We start from the raw sequence: 17,500 nt of genomic DNA on the forward strand, positions 1-17,500 counted from the left end.
ATCAATTCATCCATCCATCCATTCATCCATCCAACCATCCATCCATTCATTTACCCATATATCCCGGAATACATCCACACATCTATTCATGTGTCCACTCATCGACCCATCCACGCGTCCATCCATCCACCCATCCATTCATTCATCCATACATTCATTCACGCATCCATGCATCAATCCACGCATGCATGCATGCATCCATGCATCTGTCCATGAGTCCATGCACCCCTCCAACTCTCTGCACATCCATTCACCCACCCACAGATCCCTGCATCCATTCATCGACGCATCCATCTATCCACCAATCCACACACCAATTCAGAAATTCCTGCTTCCATCCATATATGCATCTATGCATCAATCCATCCAGTCATCCATCCATGCATGCAACCATGAGTGCATCCAACCATACATACATCTATCCATGCATGCATCCATTTATGCATCCAACCATCAGTGCATCCGACCATACATACATCTATCCATGCATGCATCCATCCTTCTGTCCAATCACACATCCATCCATCCATCCATCCACCCCCGCATCCACGCAACCATCCATCCATCATCCATCCACGATTCTATGCATGAATCCATTTCCATACGTCTGTCAGTGTGCCCAGTGATGCATTCATGCATCCATCCATGCATGCATGCTTCCACACATCCATCAGTGCATCGATCCATACATCCGTCCATCTATCCATCGGTCCATCGATCCATTCATTCATCGATTCATACATCCATGCAGCCATATATCCACCCATCCATCCATGGATCCATCAACCTAGGCATCCATCCATCCATGCATCCATCCCTCCATCCACACATCGACGTACCCATCTATGCATGCATCCATTTATCTATGCAAACATCCATCCATCTATTCATCCATACGAGCATGCATCCCTACATTCATGCTTCAATCCATCCATCCAAGCAATTCGTGCATCACGAGCCCACTTCATGAACGTCAAGGACAGATTCTCACTATCAATGGACACCTGAACACTGCAAGTGTCAAGTTCATCAAGTCGAAGTCATTGGATCAGTCTTACTGCAACAAAGTAAACTCATGGCCTATGTTTTGAGCAGCTCTAATAGATGCCCATCAGCAGTGTACACCAACCGAGAAAAAAGTACTTGTGTTTGCACGTGAAAGATTTCACTACTACACCTTTGCACGTGAAGTGACTATCCAGATATGTAATCAACTGCTGAGTAGCCTGCACATTAAAGGCCTGAACAAATTAAATTTTTTTCAAAAATGCGAAAAAAAATCGGCAGATGGTTTTCGATAGCCTCGTAATGTCCGCTGTCGTTCAAGCGGATCGTTTTTGATACGTTTGGCAGAATTCCGTGGCCAAGAAGGCGACATGTAAAGCTTTGTCACCGCTATGTTCGCGGAGATAAGTGACGGATGGTAAACTTTCACGGTGATTAGCCAGTATCCAGTTCAGAATGTTAGAAGATGCACGTGTGACGCGTGTTGGTTCAGTTACTGATTGGGCGAGGTTAAAATTGAAAATCACATTAGTGGAATCCGTTTTTTCTTCGTTGCCTGTTGATGTTATGTTCTGCCATTTAACGCTAGGGTAGTATGGATCGCCAAAGAGAAGGGTCCGCGTGTTAGGGTACTTATTATCAAGTTGGTTTAGTGAACAATAAAGGCTATGCTAGAAACTTGGGGTATTGATGGTGAGTCGATAGAAGCGCCTAGTGGGATGAATTAAGGTGGGGAATGACAAATTTCCCTAATATTTCAAGCTCCGAATGGATGTTAATTATAGAGCAGTGCTACTGTTGGTAATAAGAATGCCTCCGCCTCGAGAGTCTTCGTGATCCTTCCGAAACTCGTTACAAATTGATAAGTCGGCCAGAACTTCAAAATCAGTGACAACATTTGTTAGCCATGTATCAGTATAAGCATGCTGCTTGCGCATGAACAAACAAGATTACAAACAAGCTCGCGCTTGGGAATAGACCCTCGTATGTTTGTGAGGCTTATAGGAAAAGAAAGATCTGGAAACTCATCTCCGGGACTCCTACATGGACGTACAGTTGCATGATCACGAGCCAATTGCTCTGCGATTTCTTGCCCCGTGTGTGAGGATTCATCGAATGTAGAACGCTTCGAACCATTATGCAATGTTTTGTAGCGCAATGGCGATGTTGTTGATTTGCTTCGAGCGAATGCATCTGTTCACCTATCCATCCATGGATGCAAGAATGGATGGACGGATGCATGCATGCGTGGATGGATGAGTGTATGCATGGACGGGTGGATGCATGCATGGATGGATGCATGGATGGGTGGCTGGCTCGATAGATGCGTGGATGGATGGATGGATGAATGGATGCTTTGGTACATGTACGGAAGGATGTGTGGATTCGTGCTTAGATCAATGTATGGATGTGTGACTGGATGCATAGATGGATGAAAGGGTGGACGCATGGATGAATGCGTGGATGGACACAATGATGGACATATTGATCGATGCATGTATGGAAGCGTGGATCGATGGATAAATGCGTGGATGCGTAGATTGATGTATGAATAGTTGGATGGACGGATACATGGATGCGTTAATGGATCAGTGCATTCATGGCCGGCTGGATGCATGCATGGATGGATTAATGGATGGATGGATGGATGCGTGGGTGGATGGATGGCTAGGTGGATGCGTGGATGGAAGGATACATTAATGGATGAATGGAAGGATGAATGGATGGAAGGAGCTGTGGGGTCGTGGTTATATCAATGTATGGATGTGTGGATGGATGCATACAAGGACGGACGCATAGATGGATGAATGGATGGATGGGGATGGATCGATGCTAAATGGATGGATGGACTGATGCATGGATGGATGCATAAATTGATGGATTGATGTGTGGACAGATCGATGGATAGCTTCATGGATGGATGAATGCACGGTTGTGTGGATAGATGGATGGATGGACGGACGGATGCATGGATGGATCCGTGGAGGGATGGATGGATGCATGCATGGAAGAATGGATGGGCGGGTGGATGGATGGATGATTGGATGGACAGACAGACTGATGGACAGAAGCATAGGCAGACAGATGGACGGATGTGTTGATAGATGGATGGATGCCAGGACGGATGTGTAGACGCATGGATGGACATCTGCATGGATGCGTAGGTGGATGTGTGGATGGACAGACGGATGAACGTATGGATGGATTCATGCATAAAAGTGCCGATAGATGATGGATGTCTGGATGCTGGGATGGATGGCTGTGTGGATGTATGGATGGAAGACTGGATAGATGCGGGGATGAATGTATGCATGGAAGGATGGATGGATTGATGCATGGTTGGATGCATGGACATGTACAGAAATTGATAGACTGATGTGTGGATGGATGTGTAGATAGTTGGATAGAGGGACGGATGGACGAATGCGTGGATGGATGGCCAGATGCATTAATGGATGCATGGATAGATGGGTGCACGAAAGGATGCATGGATGCTTGGATGGACGGTAGTGTGGATGGCTAAATGGGTGGATAGATGTATGGTTGGATGGACGCAAATATGGACGGATTTGTCTACACATTTGTGGATGGATGCGTGGATGGATGGATGCATAGATGGACAGATGGATGGATGTGTGGATGCATGGATGGATTGATGATTGGATGCGTGGATGGACGCATATATGGATGGTTGCTTGGACGGATGCATGCATGGATGCGTGGATGGATGGGTGGATGCATAGACAGGTGGATGCACGCATTGATGGATGCATAGTTGGATCGATGTGTGGATGGATGGGTGGAAGCATTGATGGATTAATGGATGAATGCATAGATAAAAGGATGAAAGGATGCATAGTTGGATTAATGCATGAATACATAGATGGATGCTTGGATGGATGGATGGATGGATGGATGGATGCAAACATGTATGAATGGATGGATGCGTGGATGGACAGGCTGATGGATGTATGGATGGATGCATGCATGGAAGGAAGGATGGATGCGTGGATAGATGGATACATGGAAAGATAGATGCATGCATTGATGGATGCATGGATGTATAGATGGATGGATGAATTGATGAATGGATAGATAGATGTGTGGATGGCTGGATGGTTGCGTTGAAGGATGGACTAATAGATGAATGGATGGATGCATGGATGGATGGATGCGTGGTTCCATCAAAGTATGGATGCATGGGTGGATGCATGCATGGATGGATCAATGAATGGAAGGATGCATTGATGAATGGATGATGGAAGGATGGATGTATGCATAGATGGATGGTTGTTGGATGGATGAATGCATGGATGGACGCATGGATGTGTGGATGGTTAGATGCATGGATGGATGGATGCATGCGTACATGGATGGTAAATGGATAGATTGATTGATGCGCAGATGAATGCAGGAATGGATGGAATGATGTGCAGATAGATGGATAGATGGATGAATGGATGCGTGGCTGGATGAATTCATGCATGGAGGGAGGAGTGGATGGATGGATTGATGATTGGAAGGAGAGATAGGTGAATGGATGCGTGGAAGGATGTGTTGATAGATGGTGGAAGCGCGGACAGATGTTTAGATGCGTGGATGGATTGATGCAAGGGTGTGTCTGTGGATTTGTGGATGCATGGATGGATGCGTGGAGTGACAGACTAACGGACGTATTGATGAATTCATGAATGGTATTGTGGATGGATGATGGATGCAAGGATGCGTTGATGGATGGATGGATGGGTGGGTTGATGTATGCATAGATGCGTGGATGGATGCATGAATGCATGGATAGATGGATGCATGGATGGATGGATGCATTCATGGATGGATGCATTCATGGATGGATGTATGCATGAATGGATGCATGGATGGATTGATGCATTGATGGATGCATGGATGTATGCATGAATTGATGGATTGGTGTGTGGATGGATTGATAGATTGATGCATAGATGGATGGATGGTAAGTTTCTTGGATGTATGGATGCATCGATCGATGGCTGTGTGATAGATGCATGGATGTATGCATGAATAGACGGATTGATGTGTGGATGGATGTCTCGATCGATTTATGGATGGACGGAAGGACAAATGCGTGGATTGATGGCCGGGTGCATGAATGGATGCATGGATAGATGGGTGCGTGGACGGATGCATCCATGCTTGGATGGACATATATGTGGATGGTTGGATGGATAGATGGATATGTGGATGGTCAGATGAGTGCCTGAATGGATGATTGCATGGAAATATGGATGCATGGATGGGTGGATGCTTGGCTGGGTGCATATATAGATGGATGAATGCATGATAATGTGGATGGTTGGGTGGATGGATGGACGGATCGATGGATGGAAGGACGCACAGATGGACGGATGTATCGACAGATGTGCGGATGTATGCGTGGATGGCTGCATGGATGGATAGATGGATGTGTGGATACATTGATGGATGGTTGCATGGATGCATGGACAAATGCATGGACACATAATTGGTCATAGTGATGGATGTATGGAATGATGCATGCATGGAAGCAGGGATGGATGCGCGGATGGATTGTTGCATAGATGGAGGGATGCATGGAGGGATGGATGCATGGATGCTTCGACGGATGGATGGATGGATGCATGCATGGTTGGATGGATCTGTAGATGGATGCATGGATCGGTGGATGCATTAATGGATGAGTGAATGGATGCATGGAAAGAAGGATGCTGGTATGCATGTTTGGATTAATGCATGGATGCGTCGATGGATGGATGCATAGATGAATGAATGGATGGATGCGTGGATGGACAAACTGATGGATGTATGAATTGATGCATGCATGGAAGTTAGGATGGATGAACGGATTCATTGATGCGTGGATGGATGGGCGGATGCGTGGATGGATGCATAGATGGATGGATGGATGAATGGATAGATAGGTTAGTTTGGGTTGTTGCGTGGAGGGATGTATAGATGGATGAATGGATGGATGGATGCATTGATGGATGGATATGGAAGCATGGATGCATGTTTGGATGAATGCATGGATGGTTGGATGCATGCGTAGATGGATGGTAAATGGATGGATGGATTGATACATAGATGGATGGATGCATAGATGTTTGGTAAATGGATGGATGGATGGATGCGTGGATGCATGAATGCATGCATGGATGGATATATGTATGGATAGATGCATGGATGGATTGATGCATGGATCGATGGGTGTGTTGATGATGGATGGATGCATGCTTAGATGTATGGATGCGTTGATGGTTAAATGGGTGGAAGGATATGTTGATGGCTGGATGAATGCATGCATGGATGGTTGCATGGATGGGTGCATGCATGGATGGATGCATGGATGGACAGATGTGTGGATAGATGCATAGATGAATGGATGAATGGATGGATGTATGGAAGCGTGGATAGATGGAGGCATAGGTGGATGTAGCCATGGATATTTACACGGATTCATGGATGTGTGGATGGATGGATGAATGGATGGATGCATGGATGGAAGCATGGATGGATGTCTGGATGGATGGATGCATGGATGCATAAATGGATTAATGCGTGAATGAATTGGTGGATACATGTGGGATGGATGAATAGCTGGATGGATGTGCAGATGGGTGGATGCATAGATGGATGAATGGATGCATTGATGGATGATGGAAGCATGCATGCATGGATAACTGGATGTGTGGATGGTTGGTTGGATGGATGCGTCGATGGATGCACGGAAGGGTGAAATGATGGATGGATGCTGGAATGAATGGATGCATGAATGGATGGATGGTAATTGAATTTGTGAAATGTTGCGTGGATCAATGCATGGTTGGATGTTTGAATTGATGGAATGATGTGTGGATGTATACCTGAATGCATGGATGGATGGGTGCTTGGATGTGTGGATAGATTGATGGATGGACAGACGGACGGACAGATGGATGGATGTGTGATAGAAAGACGGATGCGTGGACCGATTTGTAGATGCCTGGATGGATGGATGGATGCATGGATGCGTGGATGGATGGATGGGTGCTTGGATGTGTGGATGTATGGATGCGTGGATGTATGTGTACATGAACAGCCTGACGTTCACCTATCCATCCATCCATCCATCCGTCCGTCCGTCCGTCCGTCCGTCCGTCCGTCCGTCCGTCCGTCCGTCCGTCCGTCCGTCCGTCCGTCCATCCATCCATCCATCCATCCATCCATCCATTCACCCACCCACCCGCCCACCCATCCATCCATCCCGCAATACAACCACGCATGCATGCATGTGTCCAGTCATCGACCGATCCACGAGTGCATCCATACACCCATCCATTCATCCATACATCCTTTCACGCATCCATGCATCAATCCACGCATCCATGCATGCATCCATGCATCTGTCCATCTATCCATGCACTCTTCCCAGTGTCTGCACATGCATTCATCCAACCACACATCCCTGCATCCATTCATCCACGCATCCATCTATCCACACATCCGCACACCAATCCAGCAATTCATGTTTCCACCCATATATGCATCTATGCATCAATCCATCCATTCATCCATCCATGCATCCATCCATCAGTGCATGCAACCATACATACATCTATCCATGCATCCATCCGTCCATCCATCCATCCATCCTTTCATCCATCCATCCATCCATCCATCCATCCATCCATCCATGCATCCATCCATCCATCCATCCATCCATCCATCCATCCATCCATCCATCCATCCATCCATCCATCCATCCATCCATCCATCCATCCATCCATGCATCCATCCATCCATCCATCCATCCATCCATCCATCCATCCATCCATCCATCCATCCATCCATCCGTCCGTCCGTCCGTCCATCCATCCATCCATCCATCCATCCATCCATCCAACCATCCACCATCCACCATCCATCCATCCATCCATCCATCCATCCATCCATCCATCCATCCATCCATCCATCCATCCATCCATCCATCCATCCATCCATCCATCCATCCATCCATCCATCCATCCATCCATCCATTCCTGATGGATCCATGCATCAGTCCATCAATACGTCCATCCATCCATCCATCAATTCATCCATCAATTCATCCATCCATCCATTCATCCATCCAACCATCCATCCAACCATCCATCCAGGCATTCACCCATCCATCCCGGAATACATCCACACATATATGCATGTGTCCACTCATCGACCCATCCACGCGTCCATCCATCCACCCATCCATTCATTCATCCATACATCCATTCACGCATCCATGCATCAATCCACGCATGCATGCATGCATCCATGCATCTGTCCATGAGTCCATGCATCCCTACAACTCTCTGCACATCCATTCACCCACCCACAGATCCCTGCATCCATTCATCGACGCATCCATCTATCCGCCAATCCACACACCAATCCATAAATTCATGCTTCCATCCATATATGCATCTATGCATCAATCCATCCAGTCATCCATCCATGCATGCAACCATCAGTGCATCCAACCATACATACATCTATCCATGCATGCATCCATTTATGCATCCAACCATCAGTGCATCCAACCATACATACATCCATCCATGCATGCATCCATCTTTCTGTCCAACCACACATCCATCCATCCATCCATCCACCCCCGCATCCACGCAACCATGCATCCATCATCCATCCACGATTCTATGCATGAATCCATTTCCATACGTCTGTCAGTGTGCCCAGTGATGCATCCATGCATCCATCCATGCATGCATGCTTCCACACATCCATCAGTGCATCGATCCATACATCCGTCCATCTATCCATCGGTCCATCGATCCATTCATTCATCGATTCATACATCCATGCAGCCATATATCCATCCATCCATCCATGCATCCATCAACCAAGGCTTCCATCCATCCATGCATCCATCCCTCCATCCACACATCGACGTACCCATCTATGCATGCATCCATTTATCTATGGAAACATCCATCCCTCTATTCATCCATACGAGCATGCATCCCTACATCCATGCTTCAATCCATCCATCCAAGCAATTCGTGCATCACGAGCCCACTTCATGAACGTCAAGGACAGATGGTCACTATCAATGGACACCTGAACACTGCACGTGTCAAGTTCATCAAGTCGAAGTCATTGGATCAGTCTTACTGCAACAAAGTAAACTCATGGCCTATGTTTTGAGCAGCTCTAATAGATGCCCATCAGCAGTGTACACCAACCGAGAAAAAGTACTTGTGTTTGCATGTGAAAGATTTCACTACTACACCTTTGCACGCGAAGTGACTATCCAGATATGTAATCAACTGCTGAGTAGCCTGCACATTAAAGGCCTGAACAAACTAAATTTTTTTCAAAAATGCGAAAAAAATCGGCAGATTGTTTTCGATAGCCTCGTAATGTCCGCTGTCGTTCAAGCGGATCGTTTTTGATACGTTTGGCAGAATTCCGTGGCCAAGAAGGTGACATGTAAAGCTTTGTCACCGCTATGTTCGCGGAGATAAGTCACGGATGGTAAACTTTCACGGTGATTAGCCAGTATCCAGTCCAGAATGTTAGAAGATGCACGTGTGACGCGTGATGGTTCAGTTACTAATTGGGCGAGGTTAAAATTGAAAATCACATTAGTGGAATCCGTTCTTTCTGCGTTGCCTGTTGATGTTATGTTCTGCCAGTTAACGCTAGGGTAGTGTGGATCGCCAAAGAGAAGGGTGCGCGTGTTAGGGTACTTATTATCAAGTTGGTTTAGTGAACAATAAAGGCTTTGCTAGAAACTTGGGGTATTGATGGTGAGTCGACAGAAACGCCTAGTGGGATGAATTAAGGTGGAGAATGAAAAATTTCCCTAATATTGCAAGCTCCGAATGGATGTTAATTATAGAGCAGTGCTACTGTTGGTAATAAGAATGCCTCCGCCTCGAGAGTCTTCGTGATCCTTCCAAAACTCGTTACAAATTGATAAGTCGGCCAGAACTTCAAAATCAGTGACAACATTTGTTAGCCATGTATCAGTATAAGCATGCTGCTTGCGCATGAACAAACAAGATTACAAACAAGCTCGCGCTTGGGAATAGACCCTCGTATGTTTGTGAGGCTTATAGGAAAAGAAAGATCTGGAAACTCATCTCCGTGACTGCTACATGGACATACAGTTGCATGATCACGAGCCAATTGCTCTGCGATTTCTTGCCCCGTGTGTGAGGATTCATCGAATGTAGAACGCTTCGAACCATTATGCAATGTTTTGTAGCGCAATGGCAATGTTGTTGATTTGCTTCGAGCGAATGCATCTGTTCACCTATCCATCCATGGATGCAAGAAAGGATGGACGGATGCATGCATGCGTGGATGGATGGGTGTATGCATGGACGGGTGGATGCATGCATGGATGGATGCATGGATGGGTGGCTGGCTCGATAGATGCGTGGATGGATGGATGGATGGATGGATGCATTGGTACATGTACGGAAGGATGTGTGGATTCGTGCTTAGATCAATGTATGGATGTGTGGCTGGATGCATAGATGGATGAATGGGTGGACGCATGGATGAATGCGTGGATGGACACACTGATGGACATATTGATGGATGCATGTATGGAAGCGTGGATGGATGGATAAATGCATGGATGCGTAGATTGATGTATGCATAGTTGGATGGACGGGTACATGGATGCGTTAATGGATCCGTGCATTCATGGCTGGCTGGATGCATGCATGGATGGATTAATGGATGGATGGATGGATGCGTGGGTGGATGGATGGCTAGGTGGATGCGTGGATGGAAGGATACATTGATGGATGAATGGAAGGATGAATGGATGGAAGGAGCTGTGGGGTCGTGGTTCTATCAATGTATGGATGTGTGGATGGATGCATGCAAGGACGGACGCATAGATGGATGAATGGATGGATGGGGATGGATCGATGCTAAATGGATGGAGGGACTGATGCATGGATGGATGTATAAATTGATGGATTGATGTGTGGACAGATCGATGGATAGTTTCATGGATAGATGAATGCACGGTTGTGTGGATAGATGGATGGATGGACGGACGGATGCATGGATGGATCCGTGGAGGGATGGATGGATGCATGCATGGAAGAATGGATGGGCGGGTGGATGGATGGATGATTGGATGGACAGACAGACTGATGGACAGATGCATAGGCAGACAGATGGACGGATGGGTTTATAGATGGATGGATGCCAGGACGGATGTGTAGACGCATGGATGGACATCTGCATGGATGCGTAGGTGGATGTGTGGATGGACAGACTGATGAACGTATGGATGGATTCATGCATAGAAGTGCCGATAGATGATGGATGTCTGGATGCTGGGATGGATGGCTGTGTGGATGTATGGATGGAAGACTGGATAGATGCGGGGATGAATGTATGCATTGGATAGAGGGGTATATAGATGAACTGATGTACGCACTGATGGATAGATTCATGGAAGAATGGATGCATGCATGGATGGATGGATGGATGGATGGATTGTTCGATGGATGGATGCGTAGATGGCTGCATGCATGCGTGGATGGATGGATGCATGGAAGGATGCATGGATTGATGCATGGTTGGATGCATGGATATATACAGAAATTGATAGACTGATGTGTGGATGGATGTGTAGATCGTTGGATAGAGGGACGGATGGACGAATGCGTGGATGGATGGCCAGATGAATTAATGGATGCATGGATAGATGGGTGCACGGAAGGATGCATGGATGCTTGGATGGACGGTAGTGTGGATGGCTAAATGGGTGGATAGATGTATGGTTGGATGGATAGATTGATGCATTGACGGATGGATGCATTGAAATGTGGATGGTTGGGTGGATGGATGGATGGTTCGATGGACGCAAAGATGGACGGATTTGTCTAGAGATTTGTGGATGGATGCGTGGATGGATGGATGCATAGATGGACGGATGGATGGATGTGTGGATGCGTGGATGGATTGATGATTGGATGCGTGGATAAATGCATGGACACATAGATGGGCAGACTTATCCATGTATGGACAGATGCATGCATGGAAGCATGGATGGACGCGTGGATGGACGCATATATGGATGGTTGCTTGGACGGATGCATGCATGGATGCGTGGATGGATGGGTGGATGCATGGACAGGTGGATGCACGCATTAATGGATGCATAGTTGGATCGATGTGTGGATGGATGGGTGGAAGCATTGATGGATTAATGGATGAATGCATAGATAAAAGGATGAAAGGATGCATAGTTGGATTAATGCATGAATACATAGATGGATGCCTGGATGGATGGATGGATGGATGGATGGATGGATGGATGCGTGGATGGACAGGCTGATGGATCTATGGATGGATGCATGCATGGAAGCAAGGATGGATGCGTGGATAGATGGATACATGGACAGATAGATGCATGCATTGATGGATGCATGGATGTATAGATGGATGGATGAATTGATGAATGGATAGATAGATGTGTGGATGGCTGGATGGTTGCGTGGAAGGATGGTATAATAGATGAATGGATGGATGCATGGATGGATGGATGCGTGGTTCCATCAAAGTATGGATGCATGGGTGGATGCATGCATGGATAGATGAATGAATGGAAGGATTTATTGATGGATGGATGATGGAAGGATGGATGTATGCATAGATGGATGGTTGTTGGATGGATGAATGCATGGATGGACGCATGGATGTGTGGATGGTTAGATGCATGGATGGATGGATGCATGCGTAGATGGATGGTAAATGGATAGATTGATTGATGCGCAGATGAATGCTGGAATTGATGGAATGATGTGCAGATAGATGGATAGATGGATGGATGGATGCGTGGCTGGATGAATGCATGCATGGAGGGAGGAGTGGATGGATGGATTGATGATTGGAAGGAGAGATAGGTGAATGGATGCGTGGAAGGATGTGTTGATAGATGGTGGTAGCGCGGACAGATGTTTAGATGCGTGGATGGATTGATGCAAGGGTGTGTCTGTGGATTTGTGAATGCATGGATGGATGCGTGGAGTGACAGACTAACGGACGTATTGATGAATTCATGAATGGTATTGTGGATGGATGATGGATTCAAGGATGCGTTGATGGATGGATGGATGGGTGGGTTGATGTATGCATAGATGCGTGGATGGATGCATAAATGCATGGATAGATGGATGCATGAATGGATGGATGCATTCATGGATGGATGTATGCATGAATGGATGCATGGATGGATTGATGCATTGATGGATGCATGGATGTATGCATGAATTGATGGATTGGTGTGTGGATGGATTGATAGATTGATGCATAGATGGATGGATGAGTGGATGGATGGTATGTTTCTTGGATGTATGGATGCATCGATCGATGCCTGTGTGATAGATGCATGGATGTATGCATGAATAGACGGATTGATGTGTGGATGGATGTCTCGATCGATTTATGGATGGACGGAATGACAAATGCGTGGATTGATGGCCGGGTGCATGAATGGATGAATGGATAGATGGGTGCGTGGACGGATGCATCCTTGCTTGGATGGACAGATATGTGGATGGTTGGATGGATAGATGGATATGTGGATGGTCGGATATGTGCCTGAATGGATGATTGCATGGAAATATGGATGCATGAATGGATGGATGTTTGGCTGGGTGCATAGATAGATGGATGAATGCATGATAATGTGGATGGTTGGGTGGATGGATGGACGGATCGATGGATGGAAGGACGCACAGATGGACGGATGTGTCGACAGATGTGCGGATGTATGCGTGGATAGCTGCATGGATGGATAGATGGATGTGTGGATACATTGATGGATGGTTGCATGGATGCATGGACAAATGCATGGACACATAGTTGGTCATAGTGATGGATGTATGGAATGATGGATGCATGGATGCTTCGACGGATGGATGGATGGATGCATGCAAGCATGGTTGGATGGATCTGTGGATGGATGGATGGATCGGTGGATGAATTAATGGATGAGTGGATGGATGCATGGAAAGAAGGATGCTGGTATGCATGTTTGGATTAATGCATGGATGCGTGGATGGATGGATGCATAGATGGATGAATGGATGGATGCGTGGATGGACACACTGATGGATGTATGAATTGATGCATGCATGGAAGGGAGGATGGATGAACGGATTCATTGATGCGTGGATGGATGGGCGGATGCGTGGATGGATGCATAGATGGATGGATGGATGGATGAATGGATAGATAGGTTGGTTTGGGTGGATGCGTGGAGGGATGTATAGATGGATGAATGGATGAATGGATGCATTGATGGATGGATATGGAAGGATGGATGCATGTTTGGATGAATGCATGTATGGTTGGATGCATGCGTAGATGGATGGTAAATGGATGGATGGATTGATACATAGATGGATGCATGCATAGATGTTTGGTAAATTGATGGATGGATTGATACATCGTTGGATGTTGGAATCGATGCAATGATGCCTGGATGGATTGTTAGATGGATGGATGGATGCGTGGATGCATGAATGCATGCATGGATGGATATATGTATGGATAGATGCATGGATGGATTGATGCATGGATCGATGGGTGTGTTGATGATGGATGGATGCATGCTTAGATGTATGGATGCGTTGATGGTTAAATGGGTGGAAGGATATGTTGATGGCTGGATGAATGCATGCATGGATGGTTGCATGGATGGGTGCATGCATGGATGGATGCATGTATGGACAGATGTGTGGATAGATGCATAGATGAATGGATGAATGGATGGATGTATGGAAGCGTGGATAGATGGAGGCATAGATGGAGGATTCATAGATGTGTGGATGGATGGATGAATGGATGGATGCATGGATGGAAGCATGGATGGATGTCTGGATGGATGGATGCATGGATGCATAAATGGATAATGCGTGAATGAATTGGTGGATACATGTGGGATGGATGAATAGCTGGAGGGATGTGCAGATGGGTGGATGCATAGATGGATGAATGGATGCATTGATGGATGATGGAAGCATGCATGCATGAATAACTGGATGTGTGGATGGTTGGTTGGATGGATGCGTCGATGGATGCACGGAAGGGTGAAATGATGGATGGGTGCTGGAATGAATGGATGCTTGAATGGATGGGTGGTAATTGAATGGGTGAAATGATGCGTGGATCAATGCATGGTTGGATGTTTGAATTGATGGAATGATATGTGGATGTATACCAGAATGCATGGATGGATGGGTGCTTGGATGTGTGGATAGATTGATGGATGGACGGATGGATGGGTGGATGGATCGATGCGTGGTTGGATGGTCGGAAGGATGGATAATTAGATGGACAGACAGACGGACGGCCAGATGGATGGATGTGTGATAGAAGGACGGATGCGTGGACCGTTTTGTAGATGCCTGGATGGAAGGATGGATGCATGGATGCGTGGATGGATGGATGGGTGCTTGGATGTGTGGATGTATGGATGCGTGGATGTATGTGTACATGAACAGCCTGACGTTCACCTATCCATCCATCCATCCATCCATCGATCCATCCGTCCGTCCGTCCGTCCGTCCGTCCGTCCATCTATCCATCCATCCATCCAATCATCCATTCCTGATGGATCCATCCATCAGTCCATCAATACATCCATCCATCCATCAATTCATCCATCCATCCATCCATCCAACCATCCATCCAACCATCCACCTATACAGACATCCATCCATCCATCCATCCATCCATCCATCCATCCATCCATCCATCCATCCATCCATCCATCCATCCATCCATCCATCCATCCATCCATCCATCCATTCATCCATCCATCCATCCATCCATCCATCCATCCATCCATCCATCCATCCATCCACCCGCCCGCCCGCCCGCCCGCCCGCCCGCCCATCCATCCATCCATCCATCCATCCATCCATCCATCCATCCATCCATCCATCCATCCATCCATCCATCCATCCATCCATCCATCCATTCACCCACCCAACCACCCACCCACCCACCCTTCCATCCCGCAATACATCCACACATATATGTATGTGTCCAGTCATCGACCGATCCACGAGTGCATCCATACACCCATCCATTCATCCATATATCCTTTCACGCATCCATGCATCAATACACGCATCCATGCATGCATCCATGCATCTGTCCATCTATCCATGCACCCTTCCCAGTGTCTGCACATCCATTCATCCAAACACACATCCCTGCGTCCATTCATCCACGCATCCATCTATCCACACATCCGCACACCAATCCAGCAATTCATGTTTCCACCCATATATGCATCTATGCATCCATCAATCCATCCATTCATCCATCCATGCATCCATCCATCAGTGCATCCAACCATACATACATCTATCTATCCATCCATCCATCCATCCATCCATCCATCCATCCATCCATCCATCCATCCATCCATCCATCCATCCATCCATCCATCCATCCATCCATCCATCCATCAGTCCATCAATACATCCATCCATCCATCCATCCATCAATTCATCCATCAATTCATCTATCCATCCATCCATTCATCCATCCAACCATCCATCCAACCATCCATCCAGGCATTCACCCATCCATCCCAGAATACATCCACACATATATGCATGTGTCCACTCATCGACCCATCCACGCGTCCATCCATCCAGCCATCCATTGATTCATTCATACATCCATTCACGCATCCGTGCATCAATCCATGCATGCATGCATGCATCTATGCATCTGTCCATGAATCCATGCACCACTCCAACTCTCTGCACATCCATTCATCCACCCACAGATCCCTGCATCTATTCATCGACGCATCCATCTATGCACCAATCCACGCACCAATACAGAAATTCATGCTTCAATCCATATATGCATCTATGCATCAAACCATCCAGTCATCCATCCATGCATGTAACCATCAGTGCATCCAACCATACATACATCTATCCATGCATGCATCCATCCTTCTGTCCAACCACACATCCATTCTTTTACACATCCTTCGATCCATCCATCCATCCATCCTTCGATCCATCCATCCATCCATCCATCCATCCATCCATCCATCCATCCATCCATCCATCCATCCATCCATCCATCCATCCATCCATCCATCCATCCATCCATCCATCCATCCATCCATCCATCCATGAATCCATCCATCCATCCATCCATCCATCCATCCTTCCATCCATCCATCCATCCATCCATCCATCCATCCATCCATCCATCCATCCATCCATCCATCCATCCATCCATCCATCCATCCATCCATCAATTCATCCATCCATCCATTCATCCATCCAACCATCTATCCAGGCAGTCACCCATCCGTCCCGGAATACATCCACACATCTATGCATGTGTCCACTCATCGACCCATCCACGCGTCCATCCATCCACCCATCCATTCATTCATCCATACATCCATTCACGCTTTCATGCATCAATC

The 17,500-nt window shown here is 46.6% G+C and overlaps 1 protein-coding gene and 4 pseudogenes across 5 annotated transcripts in view; 4 read left to right on the forward strand and 1 right to left on the reverse strand.

Annotated features, from left to right (window-relative positions):
- The window catches only part of LOC149354699 (uncharacterized), a 5,239-nt pseudogene extending 2,309 nt beyond the window's left edge, over positions 1-2,930 (forward strand).
- Positions 1-17,500, forward strand: part of LOC149354695 (uncharacterized) — a 137,318-nt gene that overhangs the window by 63,312 nt on the left and 56,506 nt on the right. The gene's annotated exons all lie outside the window — the stretch shown is intronic.
- Positions 7,117-11,472, forward strand: LOC149354700 (uncharacterized; annotated as a pseudogene).
- LOC149354701 (uncharacterized) lies at positions 13,117-15,263 on the reverse strand (annotated as a pseudogene).
- The window catches only part of LOC149354702 (uncharacterized), a 5,960-nt pseudogene continuing 4,016 nt past the window's right edge, over positions 15,557-17,500 (forward strand).

Source organism: Amblyomma mixtum, chromosome 3 (assembly GCF_055824585.1).
Source record: "Amblyomma mixtum isolate Tamu chromosome 3, ASM5582458v1, whole genome shotgun sequence".
NCBI classification, from domain to species: domain Eukaryota; kingdom Metazoa; phylum Arthropoda; class Arachnida; order Ixodida; family Ixodidae; genus Amblyomma; species Amblyomma mixtum.